The sequence below is a fragment of the Gracilinanus agilis genome, chromosome 2 (assembly GCF_016433145.1).
Source record: "Gracilinanus agilis isolate LMUSP501 chromosome 2, AgileGrace, whole genome shotgun sequence".
Lineage (NCBI taxonomy): Eukaryota > Metazoa > Chordata > Mammalia > Didelphimorphia > Didelphidae > Gracilinanus > Gracilinanus agilis.
In genome coordinates, this window is record NC_058131.1 from 131,461,812 (window position 1) to 131,476,120 (window position 14,309).

The following is a 14,309-nucleotide window of genomic DNA, read 5'->3' on the forward strand; positions in this document are numbered from 1 at the left end:
AGGAAGGAAGGAAGGAAGGAAGGAAGGAAGGAAGGAAAGAAGAAAGGAAGGAAAGAAGAAAGGAAGAAAAAAGAAATCACAGACTGGTAAGAGATCTGTAATATGTAGATAGGGGAAGAGTTGTTCCTATAATATTTTAAATTAAAACAATTCTCAAGGAAACTAGAGGATAGCAATGAGACTACTTGGAATTCATCTTATGGTTAGCCTTGAACAGGGAAATATTTTTATTATTATGATATTGTTAATGTAGTCTTTATTATCAATGTAATCCTCACTCATTCAGCATCTTGAATTCACCACTGACAAAAGGACTTTTAATTTATTTATTTATTCATTTTGCAGAGGGAGGTGGATATAGCATATGAAATTGAAATCTTACATCTCTCCTCTATGCAATCCTCTAAGACTATAAATTGCAGAGAAGGTACCAGCCTGCATTGGCAGAGAGTTTCCTTACCTGAGACATCTGTGTCAATAAAATGACAGGTATTGTCACTATCTCTAAAGTGCCCACAGCAAGGGAGAGATAGACATAGCGCTTAAGTCTAGAATCTCAGAAATCTCCTAGTCCAACCCCCTCATTCATTCATTCATACAGAACAGGAAACTGAAGCCCACAGAGATCAGATGACTTTCCCTATTCTACTCCAGATTGCTTCAGGAATATTGGCTTCAGTTCTTGGGGCCACAGTTTAGAAAGAGTATTAACACTCATACCTTAGTATATCCAGAGAAGGGTCACCAGAATTATGACAGACCTAGAGACAATGTCACAAGAGGACTTAAATGGAATCAAGATATTTTATCCTAGAAAAGAAAATATTTCAGGGGGAACAAAGTAACTGGCTCCAGGTCTGAAGAGCTGACACATGAAAGAAGGCTTAGACTTCTCTTTGGCTGTGAGAGGCAGAACTATCAGCTGTGGGTGGAAGGATGTTTCACAGAGGAGGATTCTGAATCACAATAAGGAAACATTTTTTTTAACAATTAAAGATGTTTGCTGGCTCTCCTCTTCTTTACCTCCTCACAGTGGCTTTCCCTTCTCTCTCAGCAATGCATCTTCCACTCTGGGGCTCTGAACACTTGAATGGTGATAGTTGGCCATGATTTGTCTAAGCCAGACCCACCATACTGCTTTCTATCAATCTTCATGACATGTTGCTACATGCGTACCCTTCTTTACTCCCAGAACTCTTCAACTCTGAGATTAGCAATCAAATCAATACTACCATTCCTATGAAAGACACTTTAATTAATTGTGGCTTCACCATCCCTGTGACTTCTGGGATTTAAAGACCTCTAACTGGCTACCACTCTCATAAATGTATTGTTATTTAGTCATTTTCAGTCGTGTGACTCTGTGATTCTATTTGGGGTTTCCTTGGCAAAGATTACTGGAATGGTTTGCCATTTCCTTCTCGGGTTCATTTTATAGATGAGGAAACTGAAATAAATAGGGTTAAGTGACTTGCCCAGGATCACATAGCTATTAAGTTTCTGAAGCCAGATTTGAATTATAGCAGGGCTTCCTGATTCCAGGCTTAGCACTCTATTTACTTTATCATCTAACTGTCCCCAAATGGATTATCTTCCCATATTGGCACGTATATTCTGTGAAGGAAGAGATTGTCTCGTTTTGTGTGTGTGTGTGTGTGTGTGTGTGTGTGTGTGTGTGTGTATTTATAACCTAGTATGCACTGTGCATAGTAAGGGTTTAATAAATGGTTTTGCCTTCATTTTATCCAACAATTAAACTATCTAAAAATAGAATGCTCTGCCTCTGAAAGTAGTGAGCTCTCCCTCACTAGAGGACCCCAAGGTTATATGACTAATTCTTGGAGAGGCTATAGAAAAAAAAATATCTGTTCAGATACAGTTTTATCTAAACTGTAGATAAAGAGGTTCTTAACTTTTTATGTTTTGTTGACTTCCTATGGCAATTTCGGGCAGAGTACGTATAAGGACAATGTATTATTCATAAAATGTTTTAAATTCATAAGAGAAAATGTAGTTTTACATACACAAAATGTAGAGTCATAAAGAAAAAGATTTATACTGAAATATAAGTATCAAAATCCTCTCGTCCTCCTTAATGAGGTATGAATATCAAGGCTGGGTTTATACCTTTGCAACATTAGTGAATTAGGCGTAGATATTCTCTTTAGAAAATACCGAAAGCCTCCAGGTCATGAGAGTGGGCTTTATTGACTACCTCTGTCATCACTGGAAAGGCAGTTTGTATTTTGAAAACAGTTCTGGACTGAGAGATGGGAAAAATGGTTTGGATTCTGGCACCGACATTTATGAAATTTTGGTGCTAGGTACTTCACTTACTCTCTTTATCCCATTTGGAACTTATTTCCTCATATGCACAATGGGAGTGATGGTAATAATATAGGCACTGCCTTTGTCATATGGTTATAGGGAGGAAAACATTTTGCACAACTTAAAGAGCTATATATATAAGTGGGAGTTATTATAACTATCATTCATTTCACTCTTCAAGCTGACAAACTGGGAGAAATGAGGGGGTGTCTCTCTTGGGAATAAGAGAATGGAGAAGCAATGTGTTGTAATGAAAAGAAAATGCAATTTAACCAACATGTCTTAAATGCTCACTGTAGGCAACACTTAGTGCTGAGGATATAAATTAAAAATAAAACAAAGCAGCCCTGTGAGGAAGAAGCTTAGATTATAGACCTAATATCAAGTCCTGGCTCTGATATTAACTGTGAGACTTTGGGCAAGTCTTTTTAACTTTCTCAGTTTTTATGGATAATAACTACATAACAATAAAGATAACTAATATAGGGTATAAAAAGGACTTTATGTTCTTTATCCCATTTTACAGATGAGAGAACCAAGGCTCAGAAAGGTTAGATTGCTTGCTCAAGATTACATGGCTTCTAAGTATTAAAAGTAGGATTCAAATGCAAGCCTCTCCTAACTTCAAGTTCAAGAATCTCTTCACTATCCTATTCTGTGGGGGAAAAAAAGAGAGTACTGAGCTAAAAGATCACTAAAATTATTTCCTCATCAAAAGATATGCGATCTAAATTTTGTTACATGAAGAGGAGAAGAAAAGTGATGTTATAGGAAACATATTTGTCCAGACAATAATCAGTCCTATCTATCTTGCTGACCCTCTCCACAAAGGGTTTTGAGAATTCTCCAACTGGATGTGAGCCAAAGCTTTGGTAGAGCTGTAGAGGTGGAGAATTCTTCACTGGTAGTTTGCCATTGATCAAAAGTGTCATACAACGAGTGAAGAATTTACAAAGTCCACCTGAGACTTTGTAAGAGATCAACCAAGAATCCAAAACCATCACAAATAGATTCCTACCTTCTGCCTAAGATAGTCTGATATTTCCTGTCAGTGACTTCTTTTCCTTTTTAAAGCCACCCTTGATGTTCACTTCTACTTGCTTTACCAACATAAAAGGGTATGAGGATAAGGGACCTGCATCCTATGATTTCATAGAATTATCATTAAAGGATGGATTGTAAGAGCTAGGAAGGAATATTAGGTGTCATCCTAACCCTATAGCTTCATTTTATAGTTGAGGAAAACTGAGATATGGAGAGATTTAAGGAGCTTGTGCAAAGTCACGTAACTAGTTAATGCACAGACTCATTTTCACTCATCACCTCCTCACAGTTTACTCTTAGTTATCTCCCATTTTGCAACATCTATCAGAATACAAACACATTTTCCTATTGAAGTGAGTATAACATGGTATTTGGTATGAAAGTAGAATGTACTTCAAATCCCAACTGAAATAATCTTGTAGTTAGTTATACAGCAAATCCATCCATTCATTTAACAAGTATTTACTATACATTATTATTAGTCTCTTAGGATTTCTGACTTGAAAAGGGGATTGCTATGAGAGAAAGGCAAAAGGGGAACTGAAGTTGCCTGTAATCCACAGTCATTGATTGAACTACAAAGGATCATCCATATGTTCATCCAACACTAGTAATCAGGGGAGAAGTTGTATTAGGAAACAATCCATTAGGTTAGGGCACAAGATGCTAAGAAAAAACACAGTGTGGACAGATGATGAGTTTGTAATTCAAAAGTTTGGTTTTTTTAAACCCTTACCTTCCATCTTAGAATTGATACTAGGTGTTAGTTCCAAGGCAGAAAAGCAGCAAGGGTTAGGCAATTGAAGTTAAGTGACTTGCCTAATATCACACAGCTAGGAAGTGTCTGAGGCAAGATTTTAACCTCCTGTTTCAAGGTCTGGCTATCTAGTTATTGAGCCATCTAGAAGCCTCATGGTTTAAGAGTTAAAAGTGATGTAAATAGTGGATTAAATGTTGCACCTTGTCATGAGTGGCCAACATATGATGAAGATGCCAGGCAAATTTGTGGAGTGGTCTGGATGTACATCCCTGGGAAGTCTGGACTTGTTCAAACCTTAATTTTCAAGAACATAGTCAAAAGGTATGAACACATAGTTTCTGGATTAAGATGTCAAAACTATATCTAATTATATGAATAATGTTCTCAATCATTGTTGATTAGAGAAATGCAAATCAAAACAACTCTGATATATCATTTTCACACCTATCAACATGGCTAAAATTATAAAAGGGCAAAATGACAAATGTAGGAGGTGATATGGGAAAAAGCTGTTGGAACTCTGTACTGATCCAACCATTTTGAAGAGCAATCTGGAATTATGTTCAAAGAGTTATTAAACTGTGTATACCTTTTGACCCACCAAATACCACTATTAAATGTATTTCCTAAGTTGATCAAGGAAAATTTAAAAGAAACTCTATGTTCTTAAATACTTACAGTTGCTTTCTTTGTGGTGTCCAAGAATTAGAAATTAATGGGATGGGTGTCATTTGAGGAATGGTTAAATAAGTCAAGGCATATGACTGTGACATAATATTACTGTGCCATAAGAAATAATGAAGAAGTGAACTTTAGAAAAAAAAACCATAGAAAGATCTGCATGAAATTATAAAGAATTGAAATGAACAGAGCCAAGAAAACATCATATACAGCAACAGAATATTGTTTAAAGAATGAATTGTGTATGTTCATCTCCAGAGAAAGAATTGAAAAATTCAAATAAATAAGACATAGTTTTATATATACATATATCCTTTTTGTCAAATGATACTTCCTCTAATGAGGGAGGAGTGAAAGGGAAGGAGTTATCTAGATATTTAAATGTAATAAACAAATAAGTAACTTTTTCAAAGGGAGAGAGAAGCTTAAGGGAGTCCACAGAGTCAGTTTGCCTCCTAGCCCAAGGAGAAATGCCCCCAAGTCTCTAATAAAGTAACCTAGGGACAGGGACATGATCAAGGTTTGGGTTCCTCTATGGGGCAGCTTTTTCCCAGGATGTCTCTCCCTTTAAGAGCTGAGAAAGCCTGGAACCATACATCTTTTCTCTCAAAGCTGCAAATCTAAAGACCAGGATCTCTCTTTTCTCAAGTTCTTACTAATATCATACATACCTCATGAAGTTACAGAGCATCAGAGAAATTTGTGTCCACCAATGAAAACAGTTTTATGCAAATAGACTTTGAATCATGGGTTACATGCGAATTTACCTATATTTACTTTTGTAAATGGATCTGTGCTTTCATTAGTCTTGATTAAGGAAATTATCTCTATTAGTCTTAGATTATTCTTAGGGAGCCAAGTGGGGCTCTGAGAAGTCAAGTCATGAGCCTACAAAGCCAGTATGTCTCTAAGGTGGAATTGAACCTCCTTTGGAGCTCTGAAACTAGCTCTCTATCCATACTGCTTCTTCACTTAGTACATAATGTGTATTTTAGTTATCTCTGTACGTGCTTTATTCTTAATGTGTTAAATAAGGAGCCACAAGGACCTTGAAAACAGGAACTGTATCTCATCCCAACTTTGTGTCTCCCTCAACAATTAGAGCACCATTTGCTTACTTAATTCATGCCGCACAAATGTATTTATGTATTATTATGAAAAGTTTCATGAAGGAAACAGTATTTCAGGTTAACCTTGCTTGATGGATGGGTAGGCTTTATTTTGATTGATAGGAGGAGAAAAGACAATTAATTTAAGGTGGGGAAAACAATGTAAGACATATACAATTTTGTGAATAAAATGATTCAGAGACTTAACTAAAGTAGAGGATGTTTGTTGGGATAAACATTATGGACTTGGAGATTGTGTAATTAGAATTTTGTACCCTTGAACTACATTTCCCAGCATTCCTCTTTCATCCCCACATCATGTCCTTACATTTTGTAGATAAACGTTTCTGTAACTTCTCTCTCTCTTCTCCCGCTTTCATAGTCCAGGAAACTGCTCTTTACTCAGGCTATCACTTTCCTCTACTTCAAATGATTATTAATAAATCTTATAAAATAGAATACTTGGAGTACTGGATATTAATTTTTAATCTTACAGATTCATCATTTCAAGGTCACCATGTATCCAAAATCGAACTATTATCTTCCACTAATGAAACCAGTTCCTCCTACTGATACTTCTTTTCCAGTTAATGATGCCATGATGTCCAAATCTTATAACCATTTTTAATCAGTATTTACACTCAACCTCTAATCTTCAACCATTTTCTAGATCCTAGCTATTTATTATTTATTTGTTATAAATATTCTCAGTAGTTTAAATATGTCCCTTCCATTCTCATCACCACTGATATCACCCAAACTCAATTCCTTATCACTTCATGCATGAACTATTATAATCATTCCTTAATTAATCTGACTTCACTTAATTTCTTCCTTTCTAAAACATTCCTCTGATTTTGTCACCTTCCTGAGCAAAAAACATCAGTTGTTCCCTACTGCCCATAAGAACAGTCTAATCCAGATTCCCCCATTTTTACTATAAATTATTCAAATTATTTAATTCTTTCAGGTTAATTCTCAACAGCAGTTTGAGAGGGTGTTTCACAGCTAAGAGATCAAACTCATATTCTCTAATGTAGTCTTCTGTGAGGTAATCATCAATGCCTCTTTTCCTCCAAAAATCAGTCTTGAGTCTCGAGTAAGAAGAAGGTATCTCTGGGTAAGTAGCAATAAGAGATATTCTGCTTAATCCGGGCTTGTGTGCCTAATACATATTACATAAGCAGCTAGCCAACTCTCTCATGGCAGAGGGGATAAATACGAATTCATGTTTTATCAGTGAAGATCAGTATCGTCTCTTCAATAACTAAGAGAGGCCTTTAATGAATTGGAAATATTGGGGTGGATGCTCTTAGAGGGGATGTGAAAATGGGACACAAAATCAGTGAACTCGTTCCAGCCAGGAAATCAGTTGGAACAGTGAATGAAAGGGGAAAATAACTGTGGGATATTGCAAGATTTATCTCTTTCCTGTACATCACTGGGGGACTGGGAGTATTCTTGTTTCTTTCTTCACCAGAGAGAGCTCTTTAAAAGCTTCTTCTAGTTGATGGGTTAACAGGAAACAATGCTGCGAGCTCCTTCTTTATTGCCTAAAAAAAAAAGTGGACTGTGGGCATTGTGGTCTGGGTCTGGTCAGTAGGGTGCAATGAGGAGCATTCCAGCACAGGGAAAAAGTCTTCATGTTCAGAAAGGATGAGGTCCAAAACCCATATTGAGCACCATGTACAGGGTGCTGGAACAGGTGCTGACAGGCAGCTTTGTTGCCCAATAGGTAGCTCTTTAGATCCAGAGTAGGCTGAGAAAGTGATGTTCTCCAGGAGGGAGGTGTGCTGTGCCCTTGGGTGTTTCCTGAGGGAGGAGGGAGCTGAGAAGCAATCAGCAGCACCATAGGAGTGCCTTGAATCTTAGGAGCAGAGGGAAGATACCATAACAGCTTCTAGCTCAGTTTGAAGCCTGTAATACCCAGGGCCAGAATCCCAGACCAAAAGGGAAGCCTGCAGTTCTGTCCCCCTGATTCAGCAGAGCTTCCAAGTTGGCTGATAGTGGATGAATCCAGCAGCAAGTCTATTGCTGCTCTGAGTCAAACCTGGATAAGGACTTTGTAGAAGGCGGATAGGGGATGGAGCAGCCATCACACCTTGTCCTGGAGCAGTCCACTTTGAATGCAATGAAAAATTGCAGATCTCCAGCCTGAGCTGGCCCTGAGATTCTGGAATAACACAACATTCAGTGCCCTATAAAGCAGCTACAGAACCAGCCTAAAACTTCCTTCCAAAAGTACCAAACAGAGAATGGCTCTAACGTCATGTTTGAAATCAGGAAGAAGGCTGAAAGAAACCTACAAAAAAAGAATCTCATCATAAATAGCTAATGGTGATGGGGACCTTCAAGGCACAAACCCAGCAGAGAATTATTTCATAATATCCAAAGTGGAAAATTCTGCTGCTCTATCCTACTAGCATGGCAGGGTAGATAGAGAGTTGGCCTCAGTGTCCATATTAATTAACAAGTATTTATTATGTACCAGGTACTAACTAAGTTAAGGAGGGAAGGGTCTGGTGATTGGGGCCATCATGAGAGTTTTCCTGTAGAAGGTAATGCCTAAATCATATCTGAAAGCAAATAAGAAATCCTCTGATGTGGAAGGGAGGATGAAGCTCAACCCAGACATAGTGGATGTCAAGTGCAAAGGGATGAAAACAGAAGATGGAATATTGTTTGTGAGGAATAGAAGGAAGATAAACTGAGATCAGAAATCCATACTGGGCACCATGTACTGGGTGCTGGAATAGATGCTAACAGGCAGTTTTGTTACCCAATACCTAGTTCCAAGTTACCGAACCATGGGAAGATTGAGGAAGAAACCTTAACCCTATAGTGATGTTTTCAGGTTTCCTGTAGATAATGCCTACCACCTTCCTATAGAAAGCAATAAGAATATGGGAAGTAATATAAAATAGTTCTGAAAAACTAGATTGAGGCTAAATTGTGAAAATATTTGAAAGCCAAACAAAACTTTTTATTTGATTCTGGAGGCAATAGGAAGCCATCATTAATGTTTTTTTCAGTACATGGTCAAAGAAAATTACTTTGGCAGATGTGCAGTACATGGTTGGAGTGGGAAAAGACTCAAGTTAGGGAGATCAGTTTGGAGGTCATGGAAATAGGAATTAAACCAAGGTGTTATAGATTCTACTGATGAGGATTTTAAAAACCTTTTTTAAACCCTTACCTTCCATCTTAGAATCAATATTATGTATTGGTTCCAAGGCAGAAGTGGTAAGGGCTAGGCAATGGGCTTAAGTGACTTGCTCAAGGTCACATAGCTAGAAAGTGTCTGAGGCCAGATTTGAACCCAGGACCTCTCTAGGCTTGACTCTCAGTCCATTGAGCTGCCCAGCTGCCCTGTTTTGTTTGTTTCTTTGATTTGTTTTTTTTTTTTAATATGGGAGAGATAAGGTTATATTTGAAGAGAGCAAGAAAAGAGCCGGTAGATAGAGCAAAAGAGGAAAAATGATTAAGGGGACCATTCCTGGAGAAGACAAGAACAGAGGGATTCAAAAGTATGTGTAGAGGAGTTGGCTTTGGAAAAAAAAAAATAGGTTACTTTCCAGTGGGATTGTGAGTCGGCTACAGGGGGCTGGAGGGGTTTGGGGGAGAGGGAAAGAACATGAAACATGTAACTATGGGAAAATATTCAAATTTAAAATAAAAAAAAGATAGGTTACTTTCAGGATAACATGGATTCAAGTCCTTTCTCTGATACAAACTGGTTGTTTGATGCTGGACAAAGTCTCTTTACCTTAGTACCCACTAGGCAAATCTCGAAGACTAAAAGTTATAGAACAGTTCTCTATCTTCATTGGGAGAGGGAGGAAATTCACAGAATTCCATACACTGATGAAGTCATAGTTCTGCACCAAAACAAAACAATTAAACCATTGAAGTATCCAAAGTAGATTATATTCACTTAAGTTGCTCAATAGATAAATATGTTTCATACTTGGAAATCTCTCTCTCTTTTTTCTTATATTCCTAATATGATTAGTGAAGAATATTGAATAGGTTGTGAAAATATAGTATATGTTCTTCATAATCTTTGAAAATTTAGAAAGAATATTTTGTAAGCAGAGAATAACAAGCATAGCTAAGGAAAAGGGGCCATAGTTTGAAAGACGTTGATTTTTAGCATTTTATGTTGTTTTAAAAATCCTTTCTCTCTTTATTTCCTATCTCCTTTCTACTGAAGTTTCTCCCTCTTCCTCAGCAATAATGGAGATGAAAGTTTGCAATTCAAGGTTTTTCTGTTGTTGTACAGGGTTTTTTTCCTATTTCCCCATGACTAATTAGACCCAGAGCTTGAACAATGATACACAATTGGATGGGCAATCTCTTGGGCTTGCCCATCATTACATACATTTGACACAGACACTACAAATGACCATGAGCTAGATCTAGAACTGAATAATAAGAAGAAGCATATTGATTCTCTACAGGAAAATGCACATTTCTTTTAATAATTCTAGCTTCTCCCTGAAATATAGCCCTATTTTTTAAAACCTTACTTTCTATCTTAGAATACATACTAAATATTAGTTCCAAGGCAGAAGAACAGTAAGGACTAAGCAATTAAAGGTAAGCGACTTACCTAGAATCACACAGCTAGGAAGTGTCTGAGGCCAGATTTGAGCCCAAGACCTTGCATCTTTAAACCTGGCTCTCTAACCATGGAGCCGCCTAGCTGCCCCTAGCCCTATCTTTTTAGTATATACATTTTTCCAGAGATATCATATGGCCTTCAAAAGGTTGACGCTAAGTGTCACTCAAATAAAAATAGAGAACTACATGGAGGGTATGAGAAGCTACCATAACGCATTATAAAAGAGGAAGTGAAGGGGAAAGAGAAGGGAATTTGTATTTATATAACATCTACTATGTGCCAGGCCCTGTGTTAAGTACTTTATAAATGTTATATCATTTGATCCTCACAGCTCTGGAAGATAGGTTCTATTTTTTTCCTCCTATTACATTTGAGGAAAATGAGGCAAACAGAATTTAAATTGCTTGCCCAAGGTCACACAGTTAATAAATGTCTGAGACCCTATTCGAGTTCTGATCTTTTTGACCCAGTCCAGGAAGAACACAGGAGAAATTGTACAAGAAAAAATTATTGGAGGAATATATAATTATGAGAGAGAAAGAGAGAGAGAGAGAGAGAGAGAGAGAGAGAGAGAGAGAGAGAGAGAGAGAGAGAGAGAGAGAGAGAGAGAGAGAGAGAGAAAAGAGGGAGGGAGAGAAAGAGAGATATGGAGGGAGGAAGAGAGAGAGAGAGAGAGGAGGGAGAGAGATCTCAAATGGTCTCATCCTTAGAGGGATGATCAGTGGCTAATCCATATGTTCAATTGGTGACCAGGTAATGTCAATAGGATATAGAGAAAGCATTTTTGGTGGGACCCCAAAAGAAAATTTATAGTGGAGCATATACAGTGCAAAAGTTGAACAGGTTGGGCAGATAAGGATGGATTTCAATCGATTTCATGGGAAGAATATCCTCATCAATGAGATGCCAGATCTATTAGAGTTCTGGAGCATAGTTTAACCTTACTGTTCTGACCTGAGTAAGCAGTGTAAAGTTTTTGTTTTTTTTTAAACCATTAACTTCTCTGTATTGACTTATAGGTGGAAGAGTGGTAAAGGTAGGCAATGGGGTCAAATGACTTGCCCAGGGTCACACAGCTGGGAAGTGTCTGAGGCCAGATTTGAACCTAGGACCTCCCGTCTCTAGGCCTGGCTCTCAATCCACTGAGCTACCCAGCTGCCCCAGCAGTGTAAAGTTTTAACGAATCAGTCTTATTTTAAAGCAGAAATTATAACTGTTTACTAATACAAAGCTCCACCCAAGCATGCTTATGGAATAGTTGATGTCCACCAAAGACCCCAAATGTCAAAAGGTCAAAAACTGTTCTGTACTTCACACGGTTCCAAAGTCATTGCTAATTCTGTCTCTACCCACAATGTGTGAATCCAATAGGATGGGAGACAAGGGTGGTGCAGGGAATCATTAGGGCTTCTGATGAAGTGAAAATGACCCGCCTGAATACTTTTGGGGTACAAGATGGGTTCTAGTTGAAAATAAGCTATTTCTGTAACAGAAGACCCTTTTTCATTTCTCTGGAGGCTTCTTGGGGAGGAGTGGGTAATCAATTCTTTTATCCCCCTCAAGGGGGCAGTATCTTCATGGAAAAATATGTGAAGTTGGACGAGAAAGTTTTTTCTATGAAACAACTTACCTCCTTATTGCTTTGCTAAGTGGCCTTCTCTGAAAAAGGTAGGTATTCTTAATCCAAGATCTGTGAACTTAAAAAAAAAATCGATAACTATGAATATAATTGTTTTTCTTTGTAATCTAATGTATTTTTTTTTATTTTAAAAAAACATTTTGAGAAAGGTTCCATAGGCTTTACCAGACTGCCATAGGGGTGCAGGACACAAAACAACAGTTTTAAACTCCTGTTCTAGATCTCTAAGGATCCTAGAGTTTGGGGACATTTAGCTTCAGTTTGGAAACTTTTAGATGGTCAGAAGTAGTATTAATAAATGGTTCTTAAAGGACTTTCAGGAGATGGAAATTACTAGAAATAAGTGGAATATATTTAAAAAAAAAAAAAAAACTAGAAACAGCTCCTTCTAGGAGTTTGTTTTTTAATAAGATTTTTTTTCAAAATAGGATATGTGTCATTTCCAAAGTACCCCCTACTGGAGGCAGCCCATGTGAGCTTTCATCTCTTGCAGCTTATTTTCATTTCAGGACTAGTATGCATGCATATACCCAGGCTCCTCTTTTTTGCCGACTGGGGCATCTTGGGATTTTTTTTCCCCCCAGAACTGCAGCTGGTAAGCTTACAAGTTTGAGCAACAAGATGCAGGACCTCACATTGCAAACTGCATTACATGTGCTAGCCAGAGCCGGGCTGCTTTTCACACTACTGAGAACCAGCTGGGATGTGTTACATTAGCACTGGGGCCATTTGTGGCTGGAAGCAAATCTGTATTGTTGCTATTTTTTCCCCCATTACCATTGGAAAGAAGGTGACTTTTTCTATCCCGTTATTCTAACAATCATCTTCCCATTGGAAGTTTCTGGCCTGCCAGCACTGGGTTTTGTTGTGTTTTGTTATTTTCCTGGGCATTTTTCAGCTCAGTCAACCCTGATGTTTTCCCCAGCAGGAATCTTTGAAGCCCTTTTCAGCCAATGCATAGTCTGGGCTCTCTCAGGAATGAATATGCATGGTACATATAATCTACAATTTATTAGTCTGGTTCACATGCTGTTAGTGAGATTTGATTGTAATGTTCAGTGGCGTTAACATCACCTTCATATCTCCCTAACAACTTTATGGTCAGTAATAATATTAGTTCGGTCTTTTTGCTCCGCTCCACAAAATTATGCTACTTGAGCTCATTTGGGCTCATTACTCAGGATGGCGTTCCCCTCGTCATGTCACACTCCAGTGACACGCCAGACAGAACAACATCTTTTAAATATTATCTCTGACACCTTTCATCTGAAATACTAGCCCATCAATTAATCCAGCACATCAGAAAATGACAGATTCCCGAGGAAGATTAGCTTCTCTGGGTGAGCACGGTAAGAACACATATTTGAAGCATTCCTCTCTCAGAAAATATGGACAGACTGCAAGAAGCTTATGGAAAACTGTCATGCAAGGACACTTGGAGGGCTTTTGCCTAGCGTAGCCGAAGTGTAAGTAGGTTATTTTATCTTCAGCTCAGTGTCATTTAATGTCTTCCTTTTGCAGGTCTAGCTCTAGGCAAAACTGGGATGTGGACAAAGTTTAAAGTGCCCCCCTTTCCCGTAATTTTTATCCTCTTCTTGTCCCCTCATCTCCACTCAGTACTGTTCTTATGCTCCTTATGCTTACTATGGTCCATCCAGACAGGAAGGAAACTACTCTGCTAAAAGAATTCACATTCAAGTAATTGTGTCTTTTAAAAATACTTTTAAAAAATGTAAACCTTCGATGATTTTAATAGGACTGAAATAAATGTCTGTGTAGAGTTCTAGAGTAGCCTGGTTTAAAGGGGTTCTTCTTTTGTAATTTCATCTTCTTGAGCCCCCACCAGCTGTGTTCCCCTATCCATTAGGTGCCAAAGACTAATTCTATTTAAACTTTTCTTTTTTTTTTTTAAACCCTTAACTTCTGTGTATTGGCTCATAGGTGGAAGAGTGGTAAGGATGGGCAATGGGGGTCAAGTGACTTGCCCAGGGTCACACAGCTGGGAAGTGTCTGAGGCCATATTCAAACTTTTCTTAAATTAAGTAGTACCTTTTACCCAAAGATAATGACTTTGAAGATATAGGGGGCTTTGGGCTTGAGAGGGATAGTAGAGCCCACTCCCTC